This window comes from Xenia sp. Carnegie-2017, unplaced genomic scaffold (genome assembly GCF_021976095.1).
Source record: "Xenia sp. Carnegie-2017 unplaced genomic scaffold, XeniaSp_v1 HiC_scaffold_16, whole genome shotgun sequence".
NCBI classification, from domain to species: Eukaryota; Metazoa; Cnidaria; class Anthozoa; order Malacalcyonacea; family Xeniidae; genus Xenia; species Xenia sp. Carnegie-2017.
The window spans coordinates 4,590,323-4,610,297 of NW_025813469.1; positions in this window are offsets into that span (position 1 = coordinate 4,590,323).

Consider the following 19,975-nt stretch of genomic DNA (forward strand, 5'->3'; position numbering starts at 1 on the left):
GTTAATAGAATTGAGCTCTGACAAAGCAATTTTCACATATAGTGTTGTTTGAAAGCTTTACCTTCACTCTGACCCTTGAAAAAATATTATCATAACGAGATTTGTTCATGGAGAAAATCGCCTTTATCATCAAATTTTTAAAACGTTTTTGGGATGCTAAAGTCTCTTTGCTAAGCTTGAAAAAGCCTTTGTGGAATGGCAATGGGCCCCTAAAGGGATATAAAAATGGTTCACTTATAACACACACTCATCTAACATAAAATGGGACTAACATTAAAAATCTGTTTAATTCCCGTATATGTAAAATGTAGCACTTAGTAAGAAAACAGCCAAAGAAATTTAAAGCAGGTTAACTAAGCATAAAAGAATTATTTAGACACAATAGAAGGCTCAGGAATGTGTTCAGTAGTGGACTAAATTATTACGTTTCATTGAAAAATTAGTTACTTTTTTTACGACTTCTGTCTGAAGTCAGAACAAGTGGTGATGGAACATTGATAATAGAGAGTTTACGTTTTTCGCGACGGCGACGTCTTGTGTTTCCCAACAACCTTTTTTTCTCGTCTTCATAAACTGTAATGTTAATGATCATTCAACGTTCATCAATATGCAATTTTGTTTTCCTTTCACATTAGCACAAAGTCTCGAATGCTCAACACTTTCGTCTGTTTGGATCTTAAAATCTTGAAGTACATTTAATTTATAATTTTCCACAACTTTTCAGGTTGATTCTCGCACCATTTTCTTTCTAAAGATATTTGTTATTTGCACTATTGCTCCCAATGTAATGCAATAGCAATTCTACCATGTCTCCAAACCTTATACAGTTATAATGTTGTTGCACCAGTTGTGGGCATTTTGACAGAAGCTACTATCTCATCTCGATCTTAACCATATATCCTACATTTTTATCAGTTTCTTCGTTATCTAACATATTTCTGATATACTTTGTTCTTATTGCCTGTTTCTAAGCTGTCATTATCATACTCTCTGTCTCCTAAAGCCATTCTTACTTAACCAGTCCTAAGATTTCATTCCCCTCTTCTTCCCGAGAAAAGTCAGCTAATACAGAACAGCGAGGTTTCTTAGCCCAAGATGCAATATTATGTAGATACAAGCCACAGTGGTAAGCATCCACATAGTAGCTAACACTAACTATTAATAATAATGCTTTTACCACAGTCTGGCATACGCAACTCCGTAGGTAGGGCATGATCAAGAGCTGGTATGTATCATATAAGTTGTTCGATAACTATTGCATTTCCTCTTAGACTATCATAAGGGTCTGTTCCTCAAATACAGCCTTTTAAGATGAGCTATGCACCAAGTCCAACAGCCATGTTAAGTTAATGTGGTATATTTTTTGATCTTAGACTAGGAAATTTCTTCGAAAATATACAAAAATCCAGGAATGATTTAACCAGTTATTGCAGAAGACACCAAGGAAGTCAGGAAGGCTTTACTAGTCCTCGAGATTACTGAAAAAGTTTATTGCCAACCTCACAGAAATGTTGATGATCAATAATGGTCATCTAAAGAAAACATCTTCTGAAGATGAACACTTCTTTGGAAATCCCCAAGAGGAGTTCCACAACCTGTACTTTAAGTGTTACGAAATTTCTTATCTCACAATTCTCCAGGTACAAATGAAACTACAAAACAGCATGTATATTCATACAAGTTTCTTCAAAGATTATCATAAACATGCCATGATCGACAGTGTTAACAGCTTATTACTTATAGCTTACGATAAAGAAAGATGGGCTTCATCAGTCGCACAGCCATTATAAGGGCTATAAAAAGCAACGTCCGTTAAGTGTGCACGGGAAACAACTGTGAATAATTTTGCACTAAAAACATTTTTAGATTTAAAAATGTTATGTGCTCTGTCAATTAATCGTAAAGCTGCTCAGGAGGTACTTGTTCTATAATCTCGTTTGTTCTAAACCGATTGATTTAGTTTTTCACTTTTCTAAATTGCAAGACCATATCTATTCCGGAGTGATCGAACATTACAAATTGTCAATTACAGTTGCAGTGGTTTAAAGTAACTCTTATCCCATTGCATTTGGTCATTTTAGTTCTTTCAATGCACACTCATCAGATAAAAATAAAAGTGCAAAATTGGATAAATATAGAGTTGAATATTATGATATTAAAATACTTATGGGTTTAGCTCCTGCGATAACATAATATACAACGCAATATTACGTTGAAATGTCTCTCGACTACTTTTAGCTAATTGCAGCATTTTAGTTTATCTGTAATTTTATATTTCCTGATTGGCCGAAAAACAGTCAAAATTTTTGCAGCAGGCTTTAAAAGTCATTCGTTTACATTTATCTGTCTGCAGTCAAAACTATACTATCTTATACTAACATGCTGTAGTATTATTCTCGATTTTTAGTTAACTTTTCAAATGGCGGTTGCCAAGTTACTTTCTAATGTTGCCTATTACATTTCCAAATATGGAATATTCGATATGAACTTGTCAATTTAATTCAAAAGTTGTGTACTTGAGTACTGAAGTTGTGAACTAAAGTTGCGAAGTATTAGCAAATGCGAAAGGTCTTTGTACACTGTACACATTTGGCAATGAATCCGTTCAGTAAGCAAGGAAAAGCTTTAGCAATTCCATTCCATTTGACGGCCCTCTAAGAGTGTTATATTGGGACACGCCCTTTACATTATGTAATAAATTTACTGCAAATGTGGCACTAGAAGAGTATCGTTAGATTTTAAATGCAGGAGTACTCTGCATACTGTGCCCTCGACATCTTTTGCCAATACTAACAGCGACAGACGACTCATCAAGGAAATGCATTCGACTGCAATCAATCAAAAAAAAAATTTGCTACATAAGCTTCTAACTTCTCCATAACATCCGGCCTTTCTGTCTCACGAGGAGTTTGACTTATTATCTCGTAAGTGCAACCAAGATCTTTATTCAAAATACTACTAATGGATGACCTGCTAGGTTTGTTTGCTTGAAGGCAAACTTTGTAATTTTCTAGGTGCTGCTGAATCTCTTTTTCGTAAATAGATGGTATATTAATTTTTAGATACTCAGTGTATGCAATAATGTCATCTGTACGCGTGGTTCGAACATCACGTTCGCTCTGGCGAGGTGCAATAGAACCAGTGTTTACTCATTGATCTATTATATTTGATATAGTCTTATATGGTAAGTTTTGGTGATTTGACATGATTGTAAAACGCTTGTTATTTAACCACATTTCAAGTATTTCATTTCTTACTTCTATTGGTAAAGCTTTTCCTTGATTGCTGAACGGATTCATTTCCAAATGTCTACGGGGTAGAAAGACCTTTCGCGTTTGCAACATGCAAACTTGGCAACCGCCATTTGAACAGTTAGCTCAAATCGACAATAAACTTAATGGTTGAAAGCATTCTATACCACAATTACCCAAAGCAAATTCAGAAAATTCTTTTAGTTATTAGGTCAAGGATAGGTTTGAACAGTTCCTATCGATTCAATAGGCCGACGCCAAACAACAGAAATCTTTTGGATTTGCTGGAAAGTCTGCGTATAATTTGGCTTTGTTTTAGATTGTAATCACATCTTCACTTTTGACAGTACTTGTAATTCCACCTTTTTAATGGATAATGTTTTATTTCCACAAGTAATCAGTTCAGGTTTTGGAATGGCACATCCAACATACATCGACAAGCAAGAAAATTGTTTCTTGGAATTACTCTAAAGCTGTTGTGTTTAGCATGAGTGAATGAATGAATGAAAATTGCACGAAAGTCAGCAAAATAACTGGGAAGTATAGAATTCAAACATATCCTCATTTGCGCGTTGCTGAAAAACTTATTTGACTTCTGAAGTTTTTGCTCAAACCACTTTAATATTTGTACTTATTCATGCATGTTTATAATAATGAATAGATTGCTTAGACGATACGTACATTATAATGTAACAATTGCCAATCGGATGAAAAATATTGCTTTATAAATAATTATAGTGTTTCTCAAAAAATCAGCCTTCCATTCTTATATACTTTGCATTCTGATTCACAAAGAAATACTGATAATTTAGGCAAATCGGACAACTATTGTGCAACAGTTGTAGATGAATCAATGTTGAATCAAAGCAAAAGTGGTACAACAATGTTACGATTTTAGTGCATCTTTGCATATCCATTCTCGAAAAAAAACAGTAAAAAATAAGCAGTCAGCATTTAAATCATGCCGTTAATAGTACAAAATATTCCGATATCCGGAATGGAATAGATATCGCTAACTTACCTCGCTCAATCACCAAATATTCTTATAAAAGGATTGTCACTCCGCTGTGTACTGTGACGACTGTTCTGTATCGATTGCAACAGACGTTTTTATGTTGTATTTAATTGGTGCTAATGAAATGCCAAAATAAATGACAAAGATGACTTTCTTTATTGTTGGCGAGATTTAAAAGCGTCAACTTTTTCTTTCTTTTGCGACAATATTATGTTTCTAAAGAAAACTATACAAAGAGCAAAACATTCGAGATCACACTTTTCGATATCCTCTTAACTGGCAGTCACAACATAGCTTTGGTTGTTTTTCATCAAAAGTGTTATTGATAAAAATTAAAGCTTTTAGGTGGGTGTTGTAAATCATCCATGCTTGATTGTTTGTGTATTTTCCATAAATTAAGTGGCATATCATCCCGAAAACCTCCTAAGCCATGTTTTTTACGATAATACAGGTTCTTCTAAATTAGAAAGTAAAAATAAGCAATGACAATCATGTCAAAGATAATCATAACTTGCGGACATCTTTTTCGTATACCATCGGTAATTCTTTGATGCGTAAAGGCATCAGAGTACGATTGACACTTTCATAAGCAAGCATAGGTGTAAAATGGTCAACCAATGTAGGCTTATGCATCAAACTTGCAGTTGCCCTTAGGCATAGATCAGCAATGAAATTACGTTGAAATCCAATGAATATCACGAATTAAACTTTTATGCCAGGAAATGCATAAATTTGTCAAACTGAACCACTTAACATTTATGTTGCAATGAAATTTACGCTTTACAAAGATTTTAGCATATTCAAGCTTCATTTAGCTTCATAGATAAATTTAAACACATTTTTTGCAAATAAATCAGTTCATCGTTAAATTCTCATTAATTTTCTGCTTATTGCTTTATATGATATTGACAAAATATGAATGTTAGCTACTTCAATTTTAAAAGAAGTTTTATTCAGTTATAAAAAGAGACATTAGGTCAATTTTCTTTCAAATGAAGTTTCGCCGTCACAACACACTTGAGATAATAGTTTGGATATTTGTGCTATTTTCTTTCACAATTTCCATTAGAATAACTTTAGAAAGGTTAAATAGTTGGAATGTTATTAAATAAAAAGAATGATAGCACAGCGCTATAACCAACAACTAGAAACAATAACGACCTTATCTAACAACATTTGAGAAATTAACCTTCCACTCCTCTTCCTTGTAAACGAGACAAGTCTACTCAAACGCAGAGAGCCTTATACGCTACAAGTCCCGGGCTTGTGACCGGTATAGCAGAGTTAAAAGGTGAAAGGTTTATCATAGATTAATCAACTGAATATTCCTGCTCATTTTTGTTTGGAAGCATGTTGAACAGTTCATATGGACAAAGTTCGAATTCCATATTAAATATCATTAACATAATCCGGTGTTAATGTTAGACAATACATCATTGCCCTTCAGTGAAAGCATCCCGCTTTCCACTGGAAAAGAATCTAATATCGATGTTAAACATAGATTGTTACAAGCATCCCGCTTGCCAATATGTATAAGTATAATCACAAGGTTAAATAGTTGGAATGTTATTAAACAAAAAGAATGATAGCACAACGCTATAACCAATAAGGTTGTAGTTGTTGGTTATAGCGCTGTGCTATCATTCTTTTTGTTTAACTTTAGAAAGCCTAAGATTGTGATAATATTATTAACAAATACTTTTGAAAATTGAAAGAATATCCCTAAAGTGTTGAAACTGATCCTCATTGCAAAAAGTAAAATAATCACAACTTGCTAACATTCTTTTTGTCTACAAATAGTACTTCTATCATGAGAAAAGGCAAGTGGGCGATAGATTTAAATTTACATACAAGTCTATAATGTAAATATGTAAAACCTACGCTGGGTAGGCTTTTGCTTATATATTAATTGCGGTTTCTCAAATAACCTCAGTTTCGCATTGAAATTACACTGAAATCTACAAATCCATGCTTCACACAGATGTTATCTAATAGAATGTTTACAATACATGCGTGATACTTCAATTTTGAAGGAAGTTTTATTCATTTATAAATAACAAAATCATGATATGAATATGTCCTATAATTCGTTCAATTATCTTTGGAATGAAAGTTTAGCCGTCACAACACACTTCAGATAATAGTTTGGATATTTTTGCTATTTTCTTTCACAATTTCCATTAGAATAACTTTAGAAAGCCTAAGATTGTGATAATTTTATCAACAAATGCTTTTGAAAGTTGAAAGAATATCTTTAAAGTTCTGAGACTGATCCTCATTGCAAAAAGTAAAATAATCACAACTTGCTAATATTCTTTTTGTCTACAAATAGTACTTCTATCATGAGTAAAGGCAAGTGGGCGATAGATTTAATTTTACATACACATCTATAATGTAAATCTGTAAAACCTAGGCAGGGTAGGCTTTTGCTTATAAATTATTGCGGTTTCTCAAATAACCTCAGTTCCGCATTGAAATTACACTGAAATCTACAAATCCATGATTCACACATTTTACCTAATAGGATGTTTACATTACATGCGTGATACTTTAATTTTGAAGGAAGTTTTATTTATTTATAAATAGCAAAATCATGATATCAATATCTCCTATAATTTGTTCAACTATCTTTGGAATGAAAGTTAGCCGTCACAACACACTTGAGATAATTGTTTAGATATTTGGGCTATTTTCTTTCACAATTTCCATTCGAATAACTTTAGAAAGCCAAAGATTGTGATAATATTATTAATAAATGCTTTTGAACATTGAAAGAATATCCTTAAAGTGTTGAAACTGATCCTCATTGCAAAAAGTGAAATAATCACAACTTTCTAATATTCTTTTTGTCTACAAGTAGTACTTTTATCATGAGTAAAGGCAAGTGGGCGATAGATTTAAATTTACATACAAATCTATAATGTAAATATGTAAAACCTGCGCTGGGTAGGCTTTTGCTTATACGTTAATTGAAATCTACAAATCCATGCTTCACACAGATTTTCCTATTAGGATGTTTACAATACATGCGTGATACTTTAAGTTTGAAGGAAGTTTTATTCATTTATAAATAACACAATCATGATATCAATATCTCCTATAATTTGTTCAATTATCTTTGGAATGAAGTTTAGCCGTCACAAAAGCACTTGTGATAATAATTTAGGTATTCGTGCTGTTTTCTTTCAAAATTTTTTCCTTAAAATAACTCAAGAAAGCCTAAACAGTTATGAAAATACACGCTTTTAAAAATTTGAAAGAATCACTTTACAGTGAAAAAACTGATGCTCATAATTTCAAAAAAATAATCATAACTTGCTACTATGTTTTTGGTCTATATAATTAGTATTTCTGTCATGAGTAAAGACATGGGCTAATGATTCACATTTTGCATGTAAGTATTCGTGATGTATCTTTTTAAAACCTAGACGGACTTCTCAAATCTTTCTGGGGAATTATAGAAATAATTCAGCATTTAGAGAAAAGTTAGTAAAAAATATAAAATGCTAAAATCCATTTGCAAATCCTTGTTTGAACATTTATGTTCCAATGAGATCAATGCTTTATACCTAGAGATTCTACACATTAATGATTTATTCTCGTGGAAATTTTAACACTATTTTGTCGAACAAATCAGAGCGATGACCTTCTTGTAATGCTTGTATTGCGCTTAACATAGGATGTTTACAATGTCAACAGATGGTACTTAAGTTTTAAAAGAAGTTTTATTTTGCTACAAATAACTCAATCATAACATCAATATTTTATATAGTTTAATCAATTAGCTTTGGAGTGAAGTTTAGCCGTCATAAAGGCACTGGAGTTAATAGTTGGGATATTCAAACTATATTTTCTATTACAATTTTCCATTATAATATAACTGTAAAGACCTACGTCTATGATATAGGGCACGCTCTTCTGCATTGGAATTTCTTTGGAGTAAAAAAACAAATAATGTCTATCATGTCAAAGAGTAAAATGATCATATATTTTGCTAACATCTTTCTTGTCTATCATTGGTATGTCTACAATGCTTAAAGGCATCAGCAACATCACTTTTACTTAAGAAAAAAAATATTCATCATATAAATCTTGCAGTTGAAACACAGCTTTCTGTAGAGAAGCATTGATATTACAAAGGAATCCACAGAATATCACGATTTATTTTTTCATTTGCTAGGCTTTGCGTTATTTGTGAAAATGAACTTTTCATCATTTAAGTTCCAACAAAATAAAAGATGATTTGCCACATTGATGACTCATTCTCGTGTAAACTTTAAACTCAGTCGCCAAACAAATCATGTAGAGCAATGACATTCTTGTGATGCTATATTGCACTTAACATAGGATGTTTACAATATATGCATGATATATTTTACTTTTGAAGGAAGTTTTATTCAGTTACAAATAGCACAATCATACAATCAAGATTTTGTAATTAGATCAAGTGTTATCTTTGGAATGAAGTTTAACGGTCACGAAAGCACTGTGAGATAAACCTCTAAAGTGAATGGTTTGAACCCCGGAGTATCGTTACATGTTTGTAAATGCAGATCGTCCAGGTTGGTATAGTCCTGAGAAGGACTGTTTTTGTTGTTGTAGACTGACGTTTCGACAACCTTAGCGGTTGTCATCTTCAGAGTCAAATGAGGAGTAAACGTTAGGTTAGCCGTATTTATTATTTGGTTCTTGCTTCATTGTATTGTTACAAACCTTACAAACCTTACCAAACTTACAAACCTTACAAACGACTTATTCACAAAACAAACAAACGATCAACTAAAAAAATTACACTTCACACTAATCCACATTGACAATACACAATTGACACCCACACATTTCCTGTACACACAATTCTGCCGTCCGTGGCTCTTTGCATTCAAAGAAATTTTTGACACAATCGGAAAAAGTACTGTAGTAGTATACAGAGCGTTGCCGCTGGCGCACTTCACCTTGAGAAAGCGTCGTTTCTGGAGCACCTCACAGTTTGAAAAGGAGTATACACTAATCTAAGCGCCCCAACCCTAGTTCGCGTACGTATGCTAGCATAATTACAGTGAAGTTCAAACCCTGGACAACCGCAAGAGCCAAAGACAGCCGGCCCACCCCCCGCGCCCGGCCGTCGTGGTCTATTATTTAGAAGTAGCGTATAGTAGAGTACGTGGTAAGATGAATAGTGAATCCAAAAGAGTACGTATGAAAACACAAGTGCAAAAAGAAAGAAGAGAAAGAGAGAAAAAAATGAATAATATAATAATAAAACAAAGAGAAGAACATCTTAAATTACAAACCAGGCTGCTAATACAGACAGGTACGATACAGTTAGAAGAAGAATATTTATATAGTATATAGAATCGAGATGGACACTGTTAGAGAGACTCTGCTACTATATAAACAGGGTGTTATAAGTGGAAGAACTCTAAACTCATTCCTTGAAGCTTTTCAACCACTAGCATCAACATCAAGAAAGCGTACTAATACAACACTACCTGAACCTCCTTCGGCACAATGTAAAAGCAGACCTATTAAGCCAAATGACGAAATAAAAATTAGACCGCCTGTTATATTAAATTCTGTAGGTTGGAAAGCTGCGTATGGAAATATGAGCGACCCAGCGTTAATACGCTATAACGCATTTCAGTTTCTAAGTGCAATTCCTCCAAAAACTGAAACTCCGACGCCTCCGTTCAACCCATTTTCCAAACGTGAAGTGTTCTTATTCAGTTCTAGATAATGAAGGAAAGCCTTCGGAATCGTCTAGCGCTTTAGGTAGCAAATCTTCATCAAATAACCTTTGAAGATTCGGGTGTTATACTTTCTATAGTGAGTATAATAATTACTTTAGCAGCTCCTATCTGTTGAACAACTAATGTTGCATCAGCAGGTAAGTGTACATCTATAAAATAGCTACATTCAGAGTTAATATCACCAATACGATGTGTTTTTGTTTTACTTAAGACAAGTAATTTGCTAGGTGTTTGAAATACTCGTAGCGCTCCTGCACTTGTAAAACATTTTCCACTTAATGATATTCGTTTGAATCCAACCGTTTCGATGGTGATTGTAGAAGAATCTTCTTACCTTTTTCACGCATCGCGACATTGGTCCAATCTGAACCCCTTTTTCCTGTGACTGAAGTACCAACTTGAGTGTACACATCTATTGGAATTTCTAGTCGTTTTTTATGTTTTTCACGTCTTCTCTGATGTTTTACAAGACGGGCGTGGTGGTTTTTTGCCGAACGTAGCAAAGCTTCGAGAGCCTCACGCGTAGGTTTATCTACGTCTGAATAGTTCCAAGAAGATATGATTATTTTTTCAGCACTAGATTTATATTCTAGTTGGAATTTTTCAAAATTTTCCTCTCTATTTTGTCGTGAGTATACTTCTACTGCTCGGCGAAAGAGATCGTTTGTTGATTAAAATTCATGAACCGAAGTCTCAGATGCGTTAGACATTGTAATTCTATATATATTATAAAAAATTTTGTTAATCTATTAAGAATACTCTAAATAGTGTAGCTCATACCTTCGCGTCCAGTTAGGGGGTATTGTACTAACATATGACATCAATTTGTTAGTGGTATCATGTACGAAACTAACATAAGGCCCCCAACTTTGTTCAAACACAGTAGATCTAATGTTAAACCACTCGTTTTGAGACCGTTCAAACCAAATGTTTAATAATGCTATTTTATTATTTTCGAGTGTTTTTTCAGTAGGAAACGTTACTAAAGTTACATTTACTCCGCTTATACCTGGGGGGGGGATCCATTAGGAGAGTTAAAACAGGTTGATCTCCTTGTTCTCTTTTAAGCCCATCAGCTCCTGGTTGTCCTTGAGGTCCTTGACGTCCTGAAGACCCCTGAGGCTCTGTGGCTCCAGTATCTCCTTTAGGCCCTTGAGACTCTCTGGCTCTAGTATCTCCTTTAGGCTCTTGAGGCCCTGTGGCTTCTGCGGCCCCTGTAGACCCGGCAATCCTTTAGGACCTGTTAGACCTCTAATACCTTGTTGCCCTTGAGGTCCTTAAGGCCTCTGAGGTCCTTGAGGCCCTTGAGCTCCTGTGGTCACGGGTACACCATCGCTTCCATTGGTCCCATCAGCTCCGTCATCTCCTCTAGGACCCTCATCACCTTTCTCCCCTTTTGGTCCTCTAAGACCCGTATCTCCTTGAGCCCCTGTAGCTCCTGTATCACCTTTTTCTCCCTTTGGTCCTCTAGGACCCGTATCTCCTTGAGCCCCCATAGCTCCTGTGTCACTTTTATCCCCCTTAGCTCCTCTTGGGCCTCTAGGCCCTGGTCGTCCTGGTTTTCCAGATCCGTAACCACCATCAGTTCCCCCGATTACTAAAGTTGCCATTAGTTTGATGCGACGTTTATATACCTACTATATATAATAGAAAAATTTTTTTATTTACTGGATTTATATTTGAGAGAAATTTATGACGAGCCTCCAGCCAGACCCACAATTTTTTTGAAGGCTTGAGCTTCACCATCACGGCGTGCGCTTTCAGCAGCTGCAGCAACAGCTTCTTCTTTTTCACGCTCTAAGTTCTTATTTGTCTTTTTCATCTCTTTGAGTAGAGAAGCTACATCGGCAGCCTGTTTCTTACGCATCGGAGCGTCGAATTCATCTTGAATAAAGCGTTTACGCTCGTTAAAACGCCGCATTTGATTTAGAACCTGTTCAAACTCTTCATGTAAGACTCGGCTGTCGCTGAGAGCACGTGACGTAATATCACCATCATCAGAATCGTCGCAGCAGCTTTGGCTATGCGGTCGTGCTTTTTAGCCTTTTTCTCGAGCTTTTACAAACAACACGCCCAACACCTGAGATCAACCCGCCAGTGACAGCAAGAGCTTAAAGAACGGCCCCAGACGGGGCGCCCACACCAGATAGGGTGAAAGCAATACCTCCAGTTCCTGTCACGACTGTAAAGGCACTCGATGCAGCAGATAAGGTGTCGAGTGTTGAAATAATGCGCGTGTATTTCTTACGCAGCTTATGACGAGCGTCACGCTCTTGACGGAGCTCTGCCTCAATATTTGAAATGCGAACAAGGTGAAAGTTGCTCGTTTCGACTGATGAACGGGGTGAAAGAACGTCTTCTACCCCTTGGTATTCATATTCACGTTTTAAATCCGGATATATCTGTGGTACTGGCCTAGTAACGTCTACTGGCTCGACTGGAGGTGTGCTTGCAGTTGCCATTTTTATGGCAGTACTATAAATAGATGCAGAAAAAAATTGATCTGTTATTATATGATAATTAGTTTGATGATCAGTCTGATGTGATATGATTAGTCTGATGTGATATGGCATTCATAAATTTCGACTCACTGACCGCTAAAAAATCAGAGCGCCACCATTGTATGATGCCCGATAGCCATTATATGATCGTAGGCCTTACTAATTCCGGTAAAACGAACCTTTTAATTAACATGATTATGCGTTGGCTTGATTGCCCTAAATTAACTATTTACACAACAAGTCGCGACCAGGAAAAATATCAGATTCTATCAGAGTTCTACGAAAGCACCGGCCTGGAAGAATGTGTTGAATTAAGAAAGCCTGATGATGTAATTCCAGTAGAGGAGTTGGACACTAATACCGAGACAGTAATCTTTGACGATATTCGGCTGGATTCAAAAAGCTTAAACCCATTCAAAGAGTATTTCTCAGCAAGTCGACATAAGAATGTCACAGCCATATACTTAGCGCAAAGCTACTATGACGTCCAAAAGTATATTCGACGAAATACCGGCTGTATTTTGCTTATGAGAGGTCTTGACCAGCGCAACGTGAGAGAAATCGCAGCTGACCACGCTGATGGTATTATAAAAGAGCAGCTAGCGGCGGCTTACCATGAAGCCACTGGAAAGAATTACGACTACTTTGTAATCGATCGTACTGCAGAGGAGGTTCCTATTCGCTATCGGAAGCGTTTTGACGGAATTCTGGTAGCCACGAAGCGGTAATCCATTTTTTCAAGACAACATTAGACTTATCCCTGTTGGCTCTTTTAAATTTTGGAAGATGTGGAGTAACCGCCTTCATTATAGCTTCGACGGTTTCAGCAGGCCAACCCGAGGCGTCCTATTTTTGACAAATCGGAATGAAATTTGCTATGAAAGAGGGGTAATTAAAAGGCTTTCCAGTAGACCAAGACATATCAGCCGCCATATTGCTTACATAGTTGAATTGAACTTCGTTGAATGGAATTTTGTGTTTAGAGCAGATTTTATACATATACGTTCTTACCTTATTAAAGTGAGAGTCACGTGACACAGAAAAATGTCTATAGATCCTCGCGAGAAGTCTCGTGACTCTTCATCCGATTCCTCTGTATTAATAACAGCCACTGGCAGGGTAAAATGCGGTTTATTTTCTTGAGATTGTGAATCAATAGATGCTAGCACCGACTGTATTTCAAGTAGATTATAATTTTTCATTACACCATATGGGTCGTCCATATTTTTTTTTGTCCTATTATAAATATAGTAAGATAAAAACATTTCGTTATCTTCATCTATCTTAAATTGAAGTTCAAGTATGTTCAGGTCAATTGCATCTATGAAAAAGCGCGAAAAATTAGTCCAAGAGTTTGTAAAAAACCGCGCGGAACTCAAGCGGCGCCAAATCGATTTCAAAGTGTCTCGACAGCACGAAGGAGAATTCTTTGAAAGGGCGTCTGAATCAATTGTTAATGCTGAAAAATCTGTAGCAGAAGCTATTAACAAAATACAAGACGAAGAAATTGAAGGGTTGCAAGAAGTCACTCAAGCGGTTGAGAACACTCAACAGCTGCTTGCCCAACGGCTAGATGATCTAGTCCTGTTAACAAAAGGCAAACCATCTTGGAAGGTTATAGAGAATTCAAATTTGCTTGATCGGTTGGAGGCTGGTGAGTATATAAACGACGTAGATTTTGAAAATCTTGGAAAATCTATCTGCCCGTCTACAAGAAGGACCGCTTCTCCAGCTAACCGAGAGCTAGGTAAAAAAAACCTCAAACGTTACAATGTTCTAAAAGAAAAAATAAGAAGTCGCCCCAAACAACTCTTTGAAACAACACGAACAGGAACTGGAGTGCACATAATATAATAGCCCGTCAGAGCTTATCGACCGCCTTCACCTTTCCTGCAAGTCTGTAGAGGCTGGTATTGACTCTCCTGAGTTGAAAAACGATATTGAAGCGATTCTAACAAAACTGCTAGACGAAAGTGCGATATCGAAAAGTTATTACTGAAAAATTAGAAATACATACGTGCGTTAAAATTTCTCCTTATATATTATACAGAGATATTGTTCATTGTTGATATAAGTAGTAATGGCTGCTGTAGGATTAGAAGATGAAGTTACCATTGAGTTAGACTCAAAAAGAGCAATTTCTGCGAATGGTGGAAAAGAAAATGACTTTGAGATTATCCTTGATCCACCTATACTTTTAAATAATAACAAAAAATACCAAGTGGCTGTTACCGGGGCTAGTTTGTGGAATTCGTGGGAAAATGTCACTACGAAAACAATCAACTAGTGTTTGAGATTAGAAGAGGAAATTATGGTAGTGATCCAAGCACAGGAGAGCTCAGACAAAATGTAATTAAACGGCAAACGATTGCAATACCTCCAGGCGCTTACAACATTCCCGATATCAATCAAGCTATTGAAGATGCTATGTAATCATTGGGGTAAAGTTCGCACATGAAGATGAGATCGCAAGACGTGATCCACCCTTTGTGCTTTCAGTAAATATTCCTACATCAAAGTCTGTGATTACTATTAAGGGTGACCTTGTAGTTTCCTTTAATGTAGATAACAGCTTAGGCCCTATTCTGAGGTTTTCTGTGGATGAATGCGATATTACTAGAGGAAAGACTTTAAGTCAGAATCGAATTAACATAACAGATATACAGAAACTCCACAATCACTACTCGCTTATTAATTCAAGTATAGTAAACGGAACTTCTAGTGATGTTATTAAATCGTTTACTCCAAACCAAGGACCAGGACGTCTGTTGGAAATAAGTCCTAGCCCACCGACCTACTTACCAGTTATAAAAAATAGCCTTCTTATTCGAGTGCGAAAGAAAATTACCAATCAATCAGGAAATGAAATCGATTTGAATGGTGAGCAAGTTACTTACACTTTAAACCTTCGCCCGAAAATGTAATTATACACGCTCATAAGCGGATTCAATTCAAAGCCTTTTATAACTATAAAGGCTCATTTTTGTATGTATTTATATATAATACTTAATAATGATAATTCAAGCAAGTAGACGTGGTATAGTTCGTCGGAAAATCGTCGGGGGGTCATTAATTGAAAACCTCGTGGGCCTTGCTGGTAAAGCAAAGGGTGCGCTATTTAGTGCGGGTAAGTTCCAAAAATCAAGAATGTGGCTATGGCGGCTGGTAAAAAGGCAATTCGTGACACAGCTACAGCAGCTAAAGAGGCTGTTATATCGACTGCAAAAGAGCAGTTCTCACCTGAAAACGTAAGCAGTCTTGTTGCCGATCTCGCCCGCAGGGATGTTATAGGAGTGGCTAGAAAAGCTAAATCACGTGCATCTGCAGTGGCTCGGTGCTGGAGCTGAAGCTGGTATTAGTAGCGCAAAAGCGCGCTCAAAAAATGCTCGCAGCGCCTTAACGAAAGAAGCCAGAGCTAAACTTAATGCGCTGGTTGGGAATTCTGAAGCTAGAATATCGCGCGCTGAAAGTCTTGCTAGGCAACAGCTTACTTCTCGAGACTTAGGCATTCTAAGCAACTTAGTTTCTGGTAATGGCATGATGTACGCTTAAAATGTCTGCTGAATTGAATATTTATGATTTAATAGCAGACAAAAATTTTTTGATATATGTATATACTGTACGAAGTACAAAACTATAGCAATGAGTACGGACATCATATCTCCTGCACTTCGACTCTGACGAGCCTGTTGTCGATCGCTCAATTGAGCGTCTTAAGTACACGCAATATGCTCCCCGCGATCAAGATTACGACAAAAAACATGTTAATATTAATACCGAAGAGAATAACATGCTTTTGTGGTTTCACAGAGCCGTCCTTGAGGTTAGGGGTCGTGTAGTAACAAACGCTGGCGCTGATTATAATAACGACGACAACGTCGCTCTAGCAAATGGTGGCTGGAGCCTGTTTCAAACGGTTCAGCTCCAAGTTAACAACAAGACTGTTGAAGAGCTAAATCAGTTTGCTCCAATTGCGAACACTGTCATGCAGCTTGTGACTGCATCGGACGATTCGTCCAGGAGCACTGCTACAAGCGCTTTCTGGTACCGTGACACTGGGACTGGTGCACCTAATCCTAATAAGTTTGTGAACAGAACCAACGCTCAGCTGCTTCCAGTTGCTGGTGTGCCTAATGTTACTGGTGTGACTGGCGCCCTCTTTCGGCAACACTTTAACTTAGATCTTAGCGCAACAGAGAACCCAATAACTAACATCGCGATGCATTTTTTCACATCAGACTAATTTTTGTGTATTATATAGAGATGGCCATTGCTTGCTGGTTGTACTGCAAGAAACGACAAACTGTTCTCAAAGGAAAAATTGAAAATACAAAAAGCCAACCTAGGCTCACGGGGCACTGCCGAGTCTGTGATAGAGGCGTCTCCAAGTTTCTTTCTAAAAGTGAACTTCTGGATAAAAAAGGAGGGAGAATAAAAGGTTTGTATAGTGCGCTTCCATTCGGTATTAATCCAATTGATTTGGCAATCAAAGCCTCGAATAAAATTGATAAAATCAGAAAAGCTTGGTGAACATAACACATCAAACACAACACATAGTCAAGTGAAAATGACGGTCGCGTTTTGTATGCGTTGCCATAGACTTCAACCAGTTATAAGTGGTATAGTTGTAAATCATAACGGCAACCCCAGACTTGCAGGGCGCCTTGGTGTATGGGGTATTGCTGTTTCTAGGTTTCTTTCCCAAAGCAAACCTCGTCGTAATGGAGAAAAAATAATCGTTTCTACGGACGGAAGCGTTGAGGAACGCCTCGCTGAGGCGTACTACAGTCCTGCGGGGTACTGGCGCGGCCGTGCTGCTATCCCAAAGCTGGCTAAAGAAGCTGGCGTCAGCGAGGATGAGGCTCATGAATGACTAACAAAACAGGCCATCTGGTATATCTACTAGCCCGGACCAGCGCCAAGTTAATCCCCCAACCTAAGTTTGACATAAGCACCCCGAATGAGGTCCACCAGGCTGATCTCTTGTATCTGCCTCACGATCGAGTGAGAATACGCACATTCAAATACACATTGACGGTCGTCGACGTAGCAAGTCGGTATAAGGAGGCCCAGGCAATCACAGACAACACAGCGACCCAGGTTGGGAAGGCGTTAGAGTCTATTTATGCCCGTGGGCCTCTTCGATGGCCTAACGTTTTACAAGTCGACCCTGGCTCGGAGTTCCGCGGGGCTGAGCAAAAAAGCGTGTGATAAAAATGGTGTCCTGATTCGACGGGGTAAGGTCGGGGCTCATAGAGATCAGGGGATTGTAGAAAGATTTAACTGAACTTTGGCGGAGTGATTGTTCGGTTACCAGTAAGATCGCGAGCTGGCTTAGCCCGGAACTCGAAATAAAGAATGGGTATCAAGATTACCTAAGGCGGTTAAAGCGCTCAATGATGAAACTACTCGTTTGACGGGCAAAAAGCCCTCCCTTGCGATTGGGAAGAAGAGCGTCAAGGCCAAGACCGCTGCGCCGGCGCTTCGTCCAGTTGGCTTCAAAGAGCAACGCTTGCCATCGGATGTTATGGTACGGTATTTGTATGCGCCTGGCGAACTCGAGGGTGCCAAACAGCATAGGGCGACCCATCCTATCTGGAGTGTGACCTCTCACCAGGTCGAGCGGGCTGTGGTTGAGGGCGGGAAGCTCGTGTTGTATTATTTGAGCGATGGGCCCAAGCGCGCATTTGTGCGCGAGGAGCTCCAAATGGTGCTCTTTGGACCGAAATACCGCCGGCTTAGCCGTGGAAGGAATTTAATTCTGTTAGTCTGATGTGATGATTAATCCAATGTGATATTCACCTCCGCACCGGCTTCCCTATGCACGTATGCTAGGGTAGAGATCCCATCAGCCGCGATTCAGCACTTCGTACCCAGCGGGCTCAACGATGTCTTGTTGACATGCTCGCCGAAGATCTGATGCCTGTGACTGCGCAGCATATCCATACCGTAGTGGAAGCACTTTGCTTCGAAGAGCGCCTCTTTGTACTGGGCATGACTGATATCCTTTTCACGACGGCCTTTTTAACAGCTTTTGCTTCGCAACTCCTCCAGACCTTCGGCTTTCAGGATAGAGTACATCTTGTGCCTGAGCTCTACAAACTTAGCGATAGGCGCCCCAGCGCACTCGTCCTTCATTTTCCCCAGCACCTTCTTGTTGGCTTTGCTGAACAGCGGATGGTCTTTAGGGTAGTTGCTGGTATTGTACTGACCGGCGTTGCGCCTCATGTCGGCGTACACATCCTTAGTCTGGATCTCCAATAGAAGGCTGTCGGTGTTGGTGTAGAGGAGCTCTGCTGGCGACCCGTACTGCCCTTTGAGATGGTTGTAGTACCAGTCGTACATAAGATGCTTCGAGAGGTCGAGAACGCTCATGCCCACGAAGACCGGCCAGTTAAGCAGCAGACTGCTTTTATTTATGTGGACGGCTGCGAGATCGCCCACATCCCCAAAGATGAGATTTTGATTGAATGTCGGCTTGGCAATAAGTTTGCAGAGTCTGTCGGTCTCGCTTGGCCGGAGCAGCTTCACATCAACACGCTTTCGGAGGTTTTCCATCGTCTTGCCAGAGACGCTGTTGTTCAGCAGCTTATAGAGCTTGACTTCAAAGTCACTCTTTGCCTTCCTCCGGAGTTCAGTGTTTTTCCGGATGTAGGGCTCTATCTATTGGCTTTGATCGTAGCTGAGTGCCCTGTGCATCTATTTCAGGCGCATGCCAAGCTGCAGATAGAGCTGAAGATTCCGATACTGCAGGACGTATTGGGTCTTGTCGCGCAGATTGGGTACCAGCTTTTCAACCTCGTAAGACGCACCCCCGTACATCTGTTTGAGGAGATTTTGCTGGTAATCCGACATCCACGCGTTGTCGACCTTCAGGCGTTCTGACGCTAACGCATATGGATTGTGCTTGTCATGCAGCTCTTCTGGGTACTCCAGATCGACTTCGAGAATGTAGCCCTTCTGCATCTACAGGCTGGTTCAGGGCAGCCTTCACATCCTCTTGGGCGACCCACTCGAACGCACCTGTCGGCAGCGGCTGCGACATCGCCCACCCGTACAGGTTTTGGCGTCGTAGTACTGGATCCAGCTTTGGGGCTTCCCGGATCGAAGTCTAGCACCTTGGGGTTGTTGGCCTTGGCAAAGCGCCTGCTGGCCATGCTCATGCCGCCGCACAGGCCCTTCTCGATGAAGAGATGCATGTCGATGTCGGTGAGCAGCTCGAGCTCCACCCCTGTGTGCTTGAGGAGAGCGTCCCAGCTTAGGCTTGAGCTCGTGTAATAGTGGGGCGGGTCTAGCCGGTATCGCTCGAGGTACAGCTTTGGGAAGTTCTCATAGACGTCGGCAAGGAGGAGGACATCAGTCCGAAGGTAGAGGTCGTGGTAGTCGCCGAGGCTTGTGCAGCCAAAGCCTCCCAAACCCCTTTTTCCGTGAGCGTAGTCGCCGTCGGTGATGCCTTCGCCG